We start from the raw sequence: 17,056 nt of genomic DNA on the forward strand, positions 1-17,056 counted from the left end.
TAGCCGGACACCGACAGATTATCCACTCTCTGCACTATTCTCACTTTTCAACTGTTCGGGCTACTAGCGGCTTAATGTCGTTTCCAATATTGCACACTGTTACTTTAAAAAACAAGACAATATATATAACAAAAGTTTTTATTTAGCTTTTCAAGTAGCGCATCAAACCCTCCCAAACTTCCCGGTCTTCTTCCTCTGCACCCTGTGACAGTGTCCCCCCCGGCTCTGCTGTCCCAGATGCATCCCAGTAGTTGTCATACGTCTGTCCGTGACTCTCATAAAGATTATACGAAGCCCAGTAGTCAGAACCAGAGGTTTCACCGGTCGGACATCGCCCACCAGACGTTCTGCGGCGGCGATTTTACAAAGCGTGAATGCTCTGAAACACAAACAGTACACATCAGTCATGTTGGTGTGTAATCATGGTTGTTCATGTACTTTATAGCGTATAGTAAATACTGACTGCGACGCTGAACACATGCAGATGTTAGCTAACGTTACCAGGAAACTTAACTTACCCTGTTGTGTCGGCGAACAACCGTCATGTCGACGTCTGAACTCCGTCAGAATTCCCAAACTCCCGTTTTTTTAGCGGTGATTTTTGTTGCTTCCTTCAGCTTCTTTTGAAACAAAACATTTCTTCTGGCCGCGGCGAGTAGCCGACGTGCTGTTGTGAGTCGCGCTGAAAATTACGTCATCACGCGTTGCTATGGTGACCAGCCACGCTCAGGCTTTACGCAATCTGCAATGGAAAACGAACATAGAATGGGCCGAGGCGAGCCGAGCCAAGCCGAGGCGAGCCGTTACCAGCAGTGGAAAAACGCCATTAGGGAACGTTATAACCTAGAGAGAACGTTCCCTAAACGTTAGTTTTTGGTTTGGCTTGAACAAACCTTTAGAGAACCAAAAACTAACGTTCCCTAAACGTTCTGTGTTAGTGGGTATCCAACTAGTATCACAACTTAAAACAGCTGTTACTGTTAAGTCTTTAGAAAAAATCCTGAGATCCAGTTGTCAGGAAAACAACCCCATAGATTAGCACTAACTAAAATCCATCCAATGCCAATGCTTGAGTTAGACCAACGTCAAAGTCTTACAGTAAGCAACCTCCTTTGCTCATGATCTTCTCAATAGTTGTCTCTTCTGGCATCTTCTGTGTAGTGATATAGAAGCAGTGGAAGTGGTTCCTTACACAGATTTACCATCTTTAATACTGAATGCAGCCATTTCCACTCAACTCCACCTTCTTTTTGATCAAGTGTCAGTGGTCTTGACTATTGTAAGTAATGAATGGCTTCATGTATAGACAACCATCATCCCAATGTATGCCATTAACAGTCTTTGAGTGGTCAATTAGAGTCCAATGACTTTCTTTGGTGCAACTCATTTTTCCTCCAGATAGAGCTCATTCAGCAATAGAAAGTACCAGTTAGTGCTGAATATCTATTCAAAAACTCCTATTCTTTTATTTATTTAGCTAGCGGTGGACAACTGCTGAAATGTACTGCCTCTGCATGTGTTAGTGTCTGATGATGAACTCACAACCAAGACAACCCCAAAGAGAAGCACTTATGGACCCAATAATCATCAGTGTCTCCATTTGAGATGATCTGAATGTGATTACAATGACATCCATCTTCATTTACAGTCTGTAGCATTGTCACGTTCAACTGCCCCAACAAGTAGCACTTACTGAATTCAGCAGTCAAGTCAATGCTAAAGTTAGAGTAATAGGAATGACTTACCAAAACAATCATTTATCCAGAGACACAATTTGGAAAGAATTATAACACATTTTAGCATTCTAAACAAGCATTCTCCCAGCTAACAATTTTTGGTTCCCAGAAGGTTCTGGAAACGTTTGTTTTTGCTTGCGGGAACGTTGCGTGAAGGTTTGGTTTGGTTGTCTGGTGTTTTAATTGGAAAGTTTTCTTAACGTTAAGGGAACGTTAGTTTTTAGTTCTCAGAACATTCGATGTTACCAAAAACGAACGTCCCCAGAACGTTAAGAAAACCTTTTTGATTAAACAACATACAACTAATCCTAACCTTCAGGGAACGTTCCCGTTTTAGATTCCCCTAACTTAAAAAAAACACAACCTTACACCCATACCATTTGAGTGTATGTACGTATATACACATACATACATAAATTAGTTATATTAGCAGGAAAGAATGGACAGGCAAACTTTAATATTCACTTCAAAACTTTAATATTCAAACAAAATAAATACAAAAAAAGATAAGGGTGTAGTGTAAATGTAGTGCAAGATGTATAAAAATGTGTTTGTAAAGTATGGGCAAAATAAGTCAATAAAAAAAAAATATATATATATATATAAAAAATAAATTAAAAAAAAAGGGGCTCCATGGTTTCACGGTCAGTCCTTCTCAGCTGGCCTATAAAGAAATAAACAAAATTTAGACATGCAATACTAAGAATGAACACATTGACAAAAGCAATTTTTTATGAACATCACGCCGAAGAACTTCAATTTACCGTCTGTGTGGGGCAAACTTCACAACTTGCCCAATCAAATCCTCCGCTTCTGCAGCAGTCAGAGCAGGGAAGTTTTTCTGGCAGGCCGCTAGAGTAGAAGTCCAAATGAAGCAAAGTTAAAAGTCAAATTAAAACCTCTTGTCAGCCAAGCTAAGCATAATACTAATGTGAAGAATAAAATAACACCTGCCTGTTATAACCCTGCATACAGCCAGGTCCTGGAAGGCTTTCTTTGATTTTCTTCCCCGCAGGCTGTAGTGTCTCAGGACATCATTTGTTGGTGGTTGTACTGGCATCACCTCCAGTACAACCACCGAGGGTTGACAGGAAAATTTGCTGTAAAACATTTTGTAACAAATTATACATATAGTGTAGAGCTTGTACAGTCAAATTTTGTAAGAGAAATCAGTTCACATTGGAATTTAGATATTAAAGATATTGGAATTTATGCAATTATATAGTGTTTGTCTTAGGGCAGGACTATGGCCACTTAATTACCATATTGTTCCTCCTCTCCGGTTGACAAAGAGTCCTGTCAAACTCCTGCAGCTCGGAGACAGTCGAGCAGGGCGACAGCAGGAAGTCTTCAACGGGAGGAGCAGGAGGTGACAGGGAGCGCTTTAAGAGCTCATCTATCTGATCCTTCAGGTCATGGATGACCTGTGCCATGAGGTGCATGGATGCCCTCATGCCTAAGAAAAAAAAACTGTTTGTTTAGTACTCAGTTATCATACACACACTCACACATATGAACAACTTCAGTCTTCTTACCTCTCATTTCCATCTTCCTGTCCGAGCCACCTCCCTCTGTAGGACTACTCACCTCCTTCTGTGTGAGTTCTTCTGTTTACAACAACAAAAACGTTATGTTACTCTAGTGCTCCTTATCATTAAATTGTACATCATTGCAAATGCGAAATTCTAAGCAACTGTACCTGTTGAAGGTAACTCTGGATGCCCATTGGCTTTCAGTCCCACAAGAAGATCATCAAGAGCAGAGTGCTGAATCTGGTGTTTTAAGGCCCAGTGTTGTAAGACGTTTCTGAGGGAACTTTGTGGCTTGCGTTCCTCGCTGCAGGAGTCACTGGTCTCATTCATAAGTTTGTCCATGGGCGTCTCCCACATTTCCTGACAAGTTGCAGAAGCAACGCTGCTGCTGTCCACCTTATAGCTGCTGGCATTATTCACAGCAAGTTCTGGCTCCTCTTCACACTCCTCAGGCATTTGCTGCAGTGGGTGTTGATGAGGTGGTGGTGGTGGTGGTTGTTGTTGTTGTTGAAGAAGAGCCCGGTCCAGTAGTAGCATCTCTCGTTGGGCCCTCTTCCAGCGCTTCGTGTAATCCTGCCTATCTTTCCTTTTCACCGTGTACAATTGTACTGCAACAAATGTGTTCCTGCTGAAATCAAAAAATGTGCAGTGTTAACAATGCACGTGGCAGGATTTCTAATTGTAGTTTTTAATGGGAAGACAGCAAAATAAATTAAATTTAGTAACAGGTCTTATTTGTAAAAAAAGAAAAAACGCAAGCAGGTTGACATGACACAAAACACAGATTGCATGCAAAGCATGTAACACTGGTTGTGGTGATTAGCTGGACGTAGGTTCAATCTGAACCATTGATCATTTATTCTCAGTCAATATTTTCGGCTGTGACAGTAACTAAAGTTATCATAGCGTTACAATAATTGTGTCAAACTCGCTATTTTTAAAGACACAATGCTCGATACAGCAGGAAACTTTGGTCGTGCTACTAGCTAGTTAGCAGCTAGCTAGCTAGTAGCACAAAGCTAGTAGGTTATCCTGCAGTTTCGTAAACAGAGCTTCTCTGTTGCCAGACTATAACAAAGTGTTACAACCACAACATTATGTAACTTTATCACTTACTTTTTGTGAGAAGTGTTGCCGTTGTTTTTCCAAGACAGTAAACGCTGTACTAGGCTCTTCTGCATTTATCCCTTTCTTCCAGCCAATCAGGAACGTCCATGTTACTTCACACATCTTGACGTCAGGTAACCTGGCCAATCAGCCTTTTAGAATGTAATTTCAAACTGAAAAACTCATGAATGGAGTGTTGCTCTCTCCGGCACATACGTATCCCACAATGCAGTGTGTTCCCGGCATTGTCTGAACTGAATAGGTATGAATAACCATTGTCAAACGTATCACTTTATAGAGGAGCAATCATGGTCACACAATGCTCGTACACAGCATTGGAATGTCTACACATTACTATTTTGAATAGATATGAATATCCATTGAGTCAAACGTAAAACTTTATAGAGGCGCAATCAGTCACACAATGCTCATTCTTAGCATTGGAATGTCTACACATTACAATTCTGAATAGAGATGAATACCCATTGAGTCAAACGTATCACTATTTGGAATTTTAATGCCCAGACAGAAGCTACATGAAAATGACTGAGTGTAAAATTGCATTGGTTAAACGTTAGTTTTTGGTTTGGTTTGAACTATCCTTTAGAGCAATGTTTCCCAAACTTAGGCTTTACCAAAACTATTCGGAATGGAGAAGAGAGGCCTCAGTGTGTATTATGTGGGGAAGTACTCAGTAATGAGAGTTTTAAAATGAATAAACTGGACAGACATCTTCAAACAAAACATTCACAGCATCGGGGAAAGTCCAAAGAATTTTTCCTTTACAAAGAAGAATCCCTCAAGAAACAGTGTTTTGACAGCGGAAAAGTAAGTCAATACATTTTTTCTGTTGGTGTACATTAGCATTTTAGATGTTTTTGTGTGTCAGTTAATTTGTGACGGCGTTGCTAGCTAGCTAGTGTTGGGGCGACATCCTGCCCTTCTAGATTCTTTCAGGAAGAAGGGTTCAAGTCCGTAGGTTGGATGAAAGAACGTTTAATACCATGGAATATTCCAGAGACAAGGTTAAAGAGAATTATGCATCCATAGCTCTCCCTAAGTTTGTCTCACTCTTTTCCCTTTCTGCATGATCTTATGTGCACAGGGGCAGTTCATTTGCTACCACGTGACATGTTTGTGCGCTGTGTTTTGTCTTCAGAAGGTTAGTGCCAAGCAGAGCTTGGCCTGCAAAATAGATAACAGGTCTCAGACTTCTACTGGAGAGGACCTTCACCCATACACAGGACGTGTCCCTAACCACCCTTGGCCCTGCTTTTCAGAATTAAACTCACTTTGGCAGAGCTATGGTTGGACACATTGTACCAAAACAACTTATTAAAAGGTCACAGTAAACTTTATGAACTATCATACTAAAACCAAGCAGACTATGTGTAATGCTTTTGCTCTTTAGCTCAAAATATAATGAATTTAACACACATGATTAATATAATGCACTACATGATTATAATGATGTTCATGAGCACACATGATATGAATATATTTAATCCCAACAATCCCCCTTTTGGTCCCACCGGGACCACCTTCATTGGATACCTATTCAGTGATCAGAACAAAATGACAAGCGTCCCGGAATTCAATCATAGAGCATCCCAGGATACATTAAGAAGGTTTCCACTCCCCCTTTTGATCTTTTTTAAAAGATCATCATTAACTAACCACCTACTGAACAGATCCCGGAAATTCTCTACACAAAATCAGAATCACAGTCACAATTACAACAGATATTACAAATAACAATGCAAAACGCTTCATTTGGGAATGGAATTTCATCTTGACTGTTGACTGGGATACCTTTATACCAGATTCAGAACCTCTAACCTGGGCGTTTTCAACCTTCACTCTTCGTCAACCTTGTGTCCACTTCTTTCTTCAACCAGGGATTGGACTAATCACCTGGAGTTGGAGCTTGGGAGGGGATTATTCTGCCCCTTTGCTGGTCCCTTTGCTCTTTTCCGCTCTTCTCTTCGTCCGAAGGGATGCGTGCGCCTCCTTCCAGTGCGGCTTGCACTTCCCTCAGTGTCCGTCCTGGCTCCTCCGCTGGCGTGCACTGACTCCAATGATTCCATGTTTCCCCCTTTCTGCGTAGTTTCACTGCATGGCTGGTGCGTTCAGTCACCTCGAATGGACCGGTCCACCTGGGTTGGTCCACTTCCTTTTTATCTCTCTGAGGCTGACCCAGGCAGCCTGGGGGACCGTGTGGGCTGTGGATCTCTCACCTTTCTGTTTGGAGAACCTGGACACAAATACTTGTAAATCATAAAATAGGCTTTGGGCAATCTTTTTACTTTACTTTCTGCTGGCCCAGTAGCCGCTAGACCAGGAAATTTTCTGCCTTTTTCCAGCTCAAATGGGGTCAAGTGGACCTGTTCACAGAAAAACAAATTGTCATTAGAGCAATAGGCAAAGCATCAACCCAATGCATCCCAGTCACACTGCAGATTTTGCTCAGTTTCTGCTTTATGTTTAGGTTCATTCTCTCCACTTTTCCCTGTGATTGTGGATGGTACACTGTACCAAACTTATGCTGGAGCCCCAGCATTTGTTCTACAGTTTGTAGGTCTGAATCCTTGAAGTGGGAGCTGTTGTCAGACCTTATCCTAGAAGGAAAACCATGAGTGGGGATGTAATGGTTCATTAGACATTTTACCACTGGGTTGCTGTCTTCCCTTTTTGCTGGCCAGGCTTCAGGCCATCCTAAAAAAATTGACTGTCACCAATCGGTATTGGCACCCTCTGCTAACTGTCCCCATATCAGTAAAGTCAATGATTACCTCCCTCATTGTGTCGCACGTCAGTGGGAATGCTCCCATTTCTGGTTTCACTGTTGGTTTTGGGTTGTATTGCAAGCATGTCTGTCATTCTCTTACCCAGTTTTTGTCATGTCTTTCATGTGTGGATACCATCAGTGACATAGCGCTCTGTCCAGCTGGTTTGATCCCACATGTCCTAATCTATGTGTTTCAGTCAAAGTCTGTCTGGTAATGCTAAGAGGTAACAGTACTCTCCCGTCAGGTCCGCGCCAGATTCCGTCCACCTCTCTAGCTCCTCTGTTTTTACACTATGTTTCCTCTTCTGGGATAGCTTTCAAATGTAGTTCTTTTAGGGTGTGTTTTGTGTTTCATCCTCTGGTCTGCACACTAGTTGTCTGCATGCACGGTTGTCGTATCCTGCACTCCTTTTAGCTGCTTCATCTGCCATTCTATTTCCTTCTGCCTTTTCTGACTTCCCACTGTCATGCCCCCTACATTCAATCACTGCCACTCCTGCAGGTTCCTGTAAGCGATGCACTAACAGTTTAATTTCCTGTTCATGTCTAATTGGCTCTCCTGATGCAGTTACAAACCCTGTTCTTACCCATTGCTGGAGGTTTAAGTGACAAGCCCCTACCACATATGCTGAGTCAGTGCAGATGTTTACCGTTCGCGACGCTCTGGGTCTAACGGGAGACAGAAAAAGCATTAGCCAGATCAATGCATGTGAACCATTTTTGTGTAGGCAACAAATTTGTAAAGGCCACATAGGGATTTAGAACGGGACATGTTGGTGTTGCCAGATTAGCATGTATTTTCTTAAGTCGTGCACCATAGGCCTTGTATTGTGTGAGAAATACCTTTAAAAGCCACCGGTTTAATGGGGTACTGAGACTGTCTGATCGGTAGCGAAGTTTTCATTTCAAATGTGAGGGGTTTACAATGCACCAACCCTACATCTGTGGAGCCAGTACTCCACATGGATTCAGGAAGTGAGGTCACCAGGGCAGCCGCGTCAGGGTGATCAGTCATTTCTCTACCATGTGACCTGGAAATGAGACAATTCTCCAAAAAAGCAGTATCATGCACATATGGCGGGAACGTGTGGATGCAGTATGTGTCAGTACTGGGTGAGTAGAAAACAAGGTCAATCTGAGTGCGTCTAAAATCTTTAGAAACTACTGCAGATTTTATCATTGGGCCTAATTCCTTAGCTTGATGTTTGGGGTTTATTGCCTGAGTAATGTGGGGAACAGATTCACCTGACATTTTGTACCAGGACATTTTTTCAGGGGTGAGTTCTACCTCAGCAGCTACACCTTGGGGACCTGCATAGATGCTAGTGGATTTTAAATCCCACTGTTTACCAAATAGGTTATCGGAAAACTCATTATAATAGAGAAGGTCATTTTCTCTGTCATAATGGAGGGTGAGGTGTGGAGGGTCAGCAGGTGGTACATACGGACGGAGGTTGCAAATCCAGGGTTTCCATTGTAGGTAGGCGGACAGGATGCCAGTGTCAGTGGGTGTCTCAGGGAACAGAAGAGGAAGTGAAACAGGCAGTTTCTGTCTTTTCCCAGAGAAGCCTACAACAGTCACAAATCGTTCTGATAGAGGTGCATTATTTGTGTCATTCAAAGTGGAGTAGGTAGCTCCTGAATCCACTAAAAATGGATAGTCTTTCCCACCTACTTCCACTGCAAGGAGAGGCTCTGCCAAAGCCCTCTCCGTAGCTTCCCCTGGGCCCCCTCAGTACATACCCTCGTACCATCCTGGAGCCTGGTCACCTTCCTGTGTCAGGGGATACTGGCCTGGGTGTCCGTAGCTGGGAGCAAGGGTGGGGTTTGGGGCCTGGTGTCCCCCTTGTTGTCCTCTGCCTTGCCCTCTCTGCCTTGGTTGAGCATGTGGGCAGGCAACTTTCCAGTGGTCCATGGCACCACACAAGAAGCCTCCACTCTGTCGAAGTGGTTGGGGTCTGTTGAAACGAGTTGCAGCCCCCCCTGTATGTACCCCTGAACTGACCTCTGGATGGGAAAAATATCCCTGGGGAGATGGGAAAGCAGGAGGATAGGCTTGCTGAGGAGCAGGGAAGGGAGGAGGGATCTGGGGAATAGGATCACAAGGGAAAGGGGAGGGGTTGACTGGAGAGGGTGGAGGATATGGGTTAGAATCAGCAGGCATTGTTACAGACATTTGTTTCTGAGAATCCTTTTTATTAAGTTTAGCATTTGCTTCTGCTAACTGTAGTTTCAAAATCTGTGTCTGCAGCTCTGTGGTTTCACTCCCCTTTTTGTCAGCTTTACGTTTAGCAATATCTAAATGATGTCTAACATGTTTCCGCCACACCGCATCTTCACAATCATCATCTAAATTTGGATTTTCTTCCAATTTTACACACACCTCTGATGGCAGCCCCGCAAACACCGCCTTCCTGAACCACACAGATGTATTGCCCTTTTGCTCTGGATTTTTTCCTGTATTAACGGAGCTTGATAATGTTAAGAGTTTCCACGTATGTGTGAGCGAGTGTAGTAATGTTGTGTGTTTAAGCCATCTTTAGTAGCTGCATCTACAGGGGGCAGTAACTCTTTGTACCTTATTTCATCTTCCTTGCCATCCAATTCTCCTCCTTTTTCTTTCTAATCTCCACTTCCTGAGTCTCACACATCTCTACTTCCTTTTCTATTGCTATCAGTTTCTCCCTCCGATTCACTGCTATCTCTCCAATCATCTAAATCTCTGCAGCGACCCATACCTGTCTTACCTTTTGCTTCTCCTGTCTCTTTGATCTATTTCCCTTTCTCTCCTTTTTCCTATCTCTTAATTCTTTCTCGTACCTTTCCTCCAGAGTGATCTGCTCTCTGCTTGTGGCCTGAACTACTCTGTTTCTTGTATTCCTCCAGCTGTTCAAGCCTCATTCTCTAACTGAATGGAGCATTCTCATAACTTTCCATTTGCTGCTCTGAGAGTGCGCGTTCCTGTTCTACAGAAGGAGAGGAGCAGAGAGGGGAGGGGATCGGGGGCGCGCTTCGCTCTGTCTGTCTGGTCTGGTGTCTTGAGTCAAGGAAGAAAGTAACTGTGCCGCTTGTCACATCTATTATTGGGTAAAGTCCGGGGGTCTGGGGGGCCTTTGGTTCGTCAGTCTGAGTGTCGGATGTAGCAACATATGATTGTCATGTCTGGGTTCTGATTCTGTCTTGTTCTGAAATGTAGGACCTTTGGCTCCCTGGACTCCTTAGTTTTTTTTTTTTTTTTTGTCTGACATGAGATGACTCACGCTTTGCCCCATTAATGCTAATTCATGAATTTTCAGACCTTAGGCCTCTAATTCTTTTACCTTTTTCTTGAGTTTGGATCGTGGTATCAAAGCCTTTGAGTCAGCCAATTGTTTCTTACATTCTTCTAACTCCTGTCTATATCTATTTCTGACTTTCCACAAATATGCCAATAATGTAGTTGTGGTGTCCTCTGCGTTATCCTGAACGAGAGGCCACAACACTGTCTTTGTTTCTTTTTTAACCTTTTCCTGGTCCTTTTCAGCTGTCTTATCTACCATTCCGCGCATTATTAATTCAATTTGTTTTTTCCACAGTTTATAGGGCCCGCAGCCTACACCGGTAATTATATGATCCCTTTGGGCCTCCATTACTCCAAATTTATGATTATTATTATTATTATTATTATTATTATTATTATTATTTATTTATTATTTAGTTTTTACAGAGAATTATTTTAAACTTGAGACTACCTTTCACACTAAATAGTCAATGTTAGTGCTATCCTTCATGATCACCTCAGTGTCACTACCTTTCACGACTCTATTTTTAGAGACGCTACTTTTCGTCTCTGACTCTTCTTCACACTAATTAAGCCAATATAGTGCTGCTTTTCATGTCTACTTCAACATTACACCTTCACACTTTTTCTTTAAAGTGCTACCCCTTGAGTCTGACTTTCTTTATATTATCACAACAAAATTAGTCACAATATGGTACGTTCCTAGAATCCAACCTCTATGTCTTGATGTCAAGATTAATCAAAATACCTTTTCTAAATTGTCAACCAGAACCAAGGACCTCACCCATTCAATTTAGTTTTCTCCAATATAGCAGATTTGATATAAACAGGTTCTGCTTACCTTTTAGGTGGCCACCCTTGGTGAATGATTAGAGTGTCCGTTCTGGTTGTTTGTCCAATAGAACCTCTTCCTCCTGGCTGGCTCGCCAAAATGTTGGGGCGACATCCTGCCCTTCTAGATTCTTTCAGGAAGAAGGGTTCAAGTCCGTAGGTTGGATGAAAGAACGTTTAATACCATGGAATATTCCAGAGACAAGGTTAAAGAGAATTATGCATCCATAGCTCTCCCTAAGTTTGTCTCACTCTTTTCCCTTTCTGCATGATCTTATGTGCACAGGGCAGTTCATTGCTACCACGTGACATGTTTGTGCGCTGTGTTTTGTCTTCAGAAGGTTAGTGCCAGCAGAGCTTGGCCTGCAAAATAGATAACAGGTCTCAGACTTCTACTGGAGAGGACCTTCACCCATACACAGGACGTGTCCCTAACCACCCTTGGCCCTGCTTTCAGAATTAAACTCACTTTGGCAGAGCTATGGTTGGACACATTGTACCAAAACAACTTATTAAAAGGTCACAGTAAACTTTATGAACTATCATACTAAAACCAAGCAGACTATGTGTAATGCTTTTGCTCTTTAGCTCAAAATATAATGAATTTAACACACATGATTAATATAATGCACTACATGATTATAATGATGTTCATGAGCACACATGATATGAATATATTTAATCCCAACACTAGCTAACATGTCGTTGTTAGCCGCAATTGTCTGTCTGGCAGGCTTGTTACTAATGTGGGTTAGGCAGCAAAGTGCGTATTTGACATTTTTTTTGAGGGACGTTCTAAAACGCTTAACGTGAAAAAGCTTAACGTGGTTTAATGTACCTAAACAACGATCAATCATCACCATGCTTACCATGGCCATATCTTGTCATGAACACTTAAACCTGTCAAAACAACTAAACTGAAATCCAACGATTGTAGAAGTTATCTCACGTTAACGTTTTCTTCTTCATTTGTGTCTATGGCGAGGAAAACGTGGTTTAATGTACCTAAACAACGATCAATTCTCATCATATTTCTCTCACATATTGCTCCTCAAAACCAGTGAAAACTGTTAAAAAATCGGACCCAAAGTCCTATTATTCTGGACGGTAGCTGACATTAAGCGTGTCGACCAATCATGAGAGAAATATGGTGATGATTGATCGTTGTTTAGGTACATTAAACCTCGTTAAGCTTTTTCACGTTAAGCGTTTTAGAACGTCCCGTTTTTGACGATGGAAGAGTCAGTAACGTGGGTGTTGTGTTTGTATTACTCGAGCGTGTAAATCCCGGCAAAATGCAGCGTGTGAGACTAATGTAACAAATGAGAGTGGTAATTTTTAATGATTCTCCCTGTTATCTATCAGGCATTCAAAGGGAACCGAGCAGCGCTGAAGGCATCATACCAAGTCAGCTTCCACATTGCCAAGGCAAAGAAGCCCCATTCTATTGGAGAGCAGCTGATAAAACCATGTTTGAAAGATGTGTGTCTCTCTGTCTTGGGTGAGGAAGCAGCAAACAAAATCAAGTCGATCCCACTGTCAAATAACACTGTTGCAGCCAGAATAAAAGACATGGCAGAGGACATTCAAAAGTTAGTTACAGAGGAAATATTGGAACATAAAATGTTTTAACTGCAGCTAGATGAGTCTGTTGATGTGGCTGGGATTCCCCAGTTAATGGTCTTTGTCAGATACATCAGTGGTAAAGATATCAAGGAGGAGTTCTTGTTTTGTGACCACCTACACACAACAACAAGAGGAGAAGATATTTTCAGAGTGGTGGACAAAAATTTGAAAGCCCTCAAATTGGAATGGATGAACTGTATTGAAATTTGTACTGATGGTGCCAAAAGCATGACTGGGTGCAGGTCTGGTTTTGTGGCCCATGTTCGTAGTGTGATACCAACTGTGAAGGTGACCCATTGTATCATCCACAAAGAAGCTTTGGCCAGCAAAGCATTTCAGCCTGACCTTGGAGAAGTTTTTGATATGGTTGTGAGAGTAGTGAATCTAATAAAAAAGCGACCACTACAATCAAGGCTCTTCACAGAGTTATGCAGGGAAATGGGGGCAGAGCAAGAGCACCTGCTCTTTCACTGTGAGGTGAGGTGGCTTTCCAAAGGAAGAGTTTTGCAGAGAGTGTGGGAACTGAGAGAAGAGGTCCTGGCCTATCTCAAGAATGAAGACCCAAATCTTGCCAAGCATTTTCAGGACAAGCAGTGGCTGGCAAAATTTGCCTACCTTGTGGACATTTTCACCAAGGTCAACACACTGAACACAAGCCTTCAAGGGAAGGACAACAGCATATTGGAGCTGGAAGATGCAATTCAAGGATTCATTGCACGCCTGGGACTGTGGCAGTCCCAGCTGGATAGAGGAGGACTGGCAATGTTTCCTGTCTTGTCTGCGTACCTAGAGAACACAGGTGTTTCCCCTGAGTGACTCTGTGAAACAGAACATCGTTGAGCACATGTCTGTTCTACAGGAGAACTTTAAGCGGTACTTCCCTGACTCTCAGGGATCTCCAAACCTTCAGTGGGTGAGTATCCTTTCCAAGCTGTGCCATCACTAGAGCTTGGCCTAAGTCAGACAGAGTTAGAGGCACTGGTCACACTGCAGGTAAGCAGTGCCAGTAAGATGCTATTTGAGACCACCCCCCTGGCACAGTTTTGGATTTCTCATCTCCAGCAGGTGGAGTTCTCCTGCTTAGCTAAAAAAGAATTAGAGGTGTTGATTCAATTTGGCACAACATACTTGTGTGAATCTGGCTTTTCGACTCTAGCATACCTGAAAAACAAATACAGAACAGACTAAATGCTCAGAATGACCTCAGAATGGCACTTTCCAAAACCAAACCTAGAATAGATCAGCTGGTTGATATCTTCAACCAGCCACATACATATCATTAAATTCAGCATTATTGTTGGTGTTGGTACTGAGGGATGATGGGAGGGGATGAGAAAATGAGAAAGACAAAGGGGTGAGACACAGAAAGGAGAATAGTGACCTTTTCTGTTTTTGTTTACTGTTATTATGGACTAAATATACTTCATAGACATTTAAATTCATGGTTTGTTCCGTCTTTGGTCCACTGTTTAAAAATGTAGATGTTACAATGATTCATGGTGTATGTTTGTAAATTTGGGTCCAGGGGAGACATCAAATTTCTCTTTTGGGTCTTGAGCTGAAAAAGTTTGGGAACCACTGCTTTAGAGAACCAAAAACTAACGTTCCCTATCGTTCCCTGAACGTTCACTGAACGTTCTATGTTAGTGGGGCTCCAACTAGTGTCACAACTTAGAATAGCTGTTACTTTGTTTTTAGAAAAAATAATGAGATTCAGTTGTCAGAAAAACAACCCCATAGATTAGCACTAACTAAAATCAATCCAATGCCAATGCTTGAGTTAGACCAATGTCAAAGTCTTACAGTAAGCAACCTTCTTTGCTCATGATCTTCTCCATAGTCCCGATGTTTCTTCTGACATCTTCTGTGTTGTGATATAGAAGCAGTGGATGTGGTTCCTTACACAGATTTACCATCTTAAATACTGAATGCAGCCATTTCCACTCAACTCCACCTTCTTTTTGATCAACTTTCAGTGGTCTTGACTATTGTAAGTAATGAATGGCTTCATGAAAAGACAACCATCATCCCAATGTATGCCATTAACAGTCTATGAGTGGTCAATTAGAGTCCAATAACCTTCTTTGGGGCAACTCCTTTTTCCTCCAGATAGAGCTCATTCAGCAATAGAAAGTACCAGTTAGTGATGAATATCTATTCCAAAACCCCCATTCTTTTATTTATTTAGCCAGCGGTGGACAACTGCTGAAATGTACTGCCTCAACATTTGTAAGTGTCTGATAATGAACTCACAACCAAGACAACCCCAAAGAGAAGCACTTATGAACACAATAATCATCAGTGTCTCCATTTGAGATGATCTGAATGTGATTACAATGACATCCATCTTCAGTTAGTCTGTAGCATTGTCATGTTCAACTACCCCAACAAGTAGCACTTACTGAATTCAACAGTCAAGTCAATGCTAAAGTTAGGGTTATGAGAATGACTTAGAAAACATTTCAGCATTGTTCAACCAGTAATGGAGAATATCCTCTTTAACCATTTCTTCATGGAGGAAATCCTGGACTTCAGAGGTCGGCAAAACTACCCCAACAAGTAGCACTTGCATAAACAACTCAAGTCAGTGTTTGGGTAGTTTTTCTGCCAGATGAATTCACTTTACTAGTGTTGGGAAGAATTGTGAAACAGACTGTTTCTGCATATGTTCAGAGATGTGTCTGATGATGAACTCACTACCAAGACAACCCCAAAGAGAAGCACTTATGAACCCAATAATCATCAGTGTCTCCATTTGAGGTGATCTGAATGTGATTAGAATGACATCTTAAGTTACAGTCTGTAGCATTGTCATGTTCAACTGCCCCAACAAGTAGCACTTACTGAATTCAACAGTCAAGTAAATGCTAAAGTTAAGCTAATAAGAATAACTTAGAAAACATTTCAGCATTGTTCAACCAGTAATGGAGAATATCCCTTTTAAACATTTCTTTATGGAGGAAATCCTGGACTTCAGAGGTCAGCAAAACTGCCCCAACAGGTAGCACTTACTGCATACATAACTCAAGTCAGTGCTTGTGTTTGGGTAGTTCTGGTGCCAGATGAATGCATTTTACTAGTGGTGGGAAGAATTGGGAAATAGCCTGTCTCTGCATATGTCTTAAGTTATGTCTGTTGATAAACTCACTACCATGAACAGATTGAAGTATGTGTGTGTTTGAGGGGTGATGGGGGTTGGGCAGGCCATTGCAGCAGAAGCAGGGCAATCAAAGCTATTGTAGAACTGGTTGAGTTGGTTTGGCCCCCCCCCACCCCCCTCCAGGAAGACCAGGACTAGGTGGACACCAACACCAAGCCCAGTATCAGACCCTGTGGATGTAGGGAAAGCATCTGAATACCTCTGCCTGCTTTGATTTGTACTCAACAGAATCCAGAGTTAGTCCAGCTGCCACAGTGGAGATCTGCTGGAATCCAGTACAATAGAGGAATGGAGGAGGACCAGGACCCGGAGCAGTGGCCCAACCAGGTCCCCAGAGGACCAGCAGCAGGCCCGGCTTCTGGTACCAGCCATGTTCAGGTCAGTGTTCAGGACACAACAACCAGTCTAAACTAAGAGGCCTGTTCACAAGACCTAGATAGTGGATTAGGCCGGGGTTTTCCAGGGTTTCTGGATGTATAAACAAGGCTAACAGCTAGCCTGCTCCTGACCAGGCTAACAGCCTTTGTTCACTCAGCAGTGCTTTTACCTTCTTATTGTTATTATTAGGGGTCCAAGCCCGAGGATGCGTGCACCGCGGTATCGCAAGGCGATACGCGGTTCACACAGCAGGGCTGTGGAACCCTATTGTTTTCGCTAGGTTTTTCCTTCTTCTTCTTCTTCTTCTTATTATTCTTCTCCGCATAAACCTGGTGCTGCAGCCTAAACCGTACATGGTGGCGACGCGCCATTTTCAGGACTGGTCCGAAAGTCCGCAAAGACCTCAGCAAAAATAATTCATCCACTTCTACCACTAGGTGGCGCTATAGCAGAGAAAAAACACGTTTGGCTCTATAACTCCCAAACCGTACATCGGAAATTTAAAAACCTTACATCCACGCGTTCCCTGGATCCTACTGAATCTCGTGATATAGGCCACGCCCATTTCCGCCTAGACTTTTATGCGTGAAAAATCGCGATTTATCATAAACCAACTTT

The 17,056-nt window shown here is 42.4% G+C and overlaps 1 pseudogene; it reads right to left on the reverse strand.

The window, feature by feature from the left end:
• Positions 1–5,888: 5,888 nt before the first annotated feature.
• On the reverse strand, positions 5,889–7,176 carry LOC116685659 (uncharacterized protein K02A2.6-like; annotated as a pseudogene).
• Between the last annotated feature and the right edge of the window lie 9,880 nt (positions 7,177–17,056).

Source organism: Etheostoma spectabile, unplaced genomic scaffold, assembly GCF_008692095.1.
Source record: "Etheostoma spectabile isolate EspeVRDwgs_2016 unplaced genomic scaffold, UIUC_Espe_1.0 scaffold00570140, whole genome shotgun sequence".
In the NCBI taxonomy this organism is placed as follows: Eukaryota; Metazoa; Chordata; class Actinopteri; order Perciformes; family Percidae; genus Etheostoma; species Etheostoma spectabile.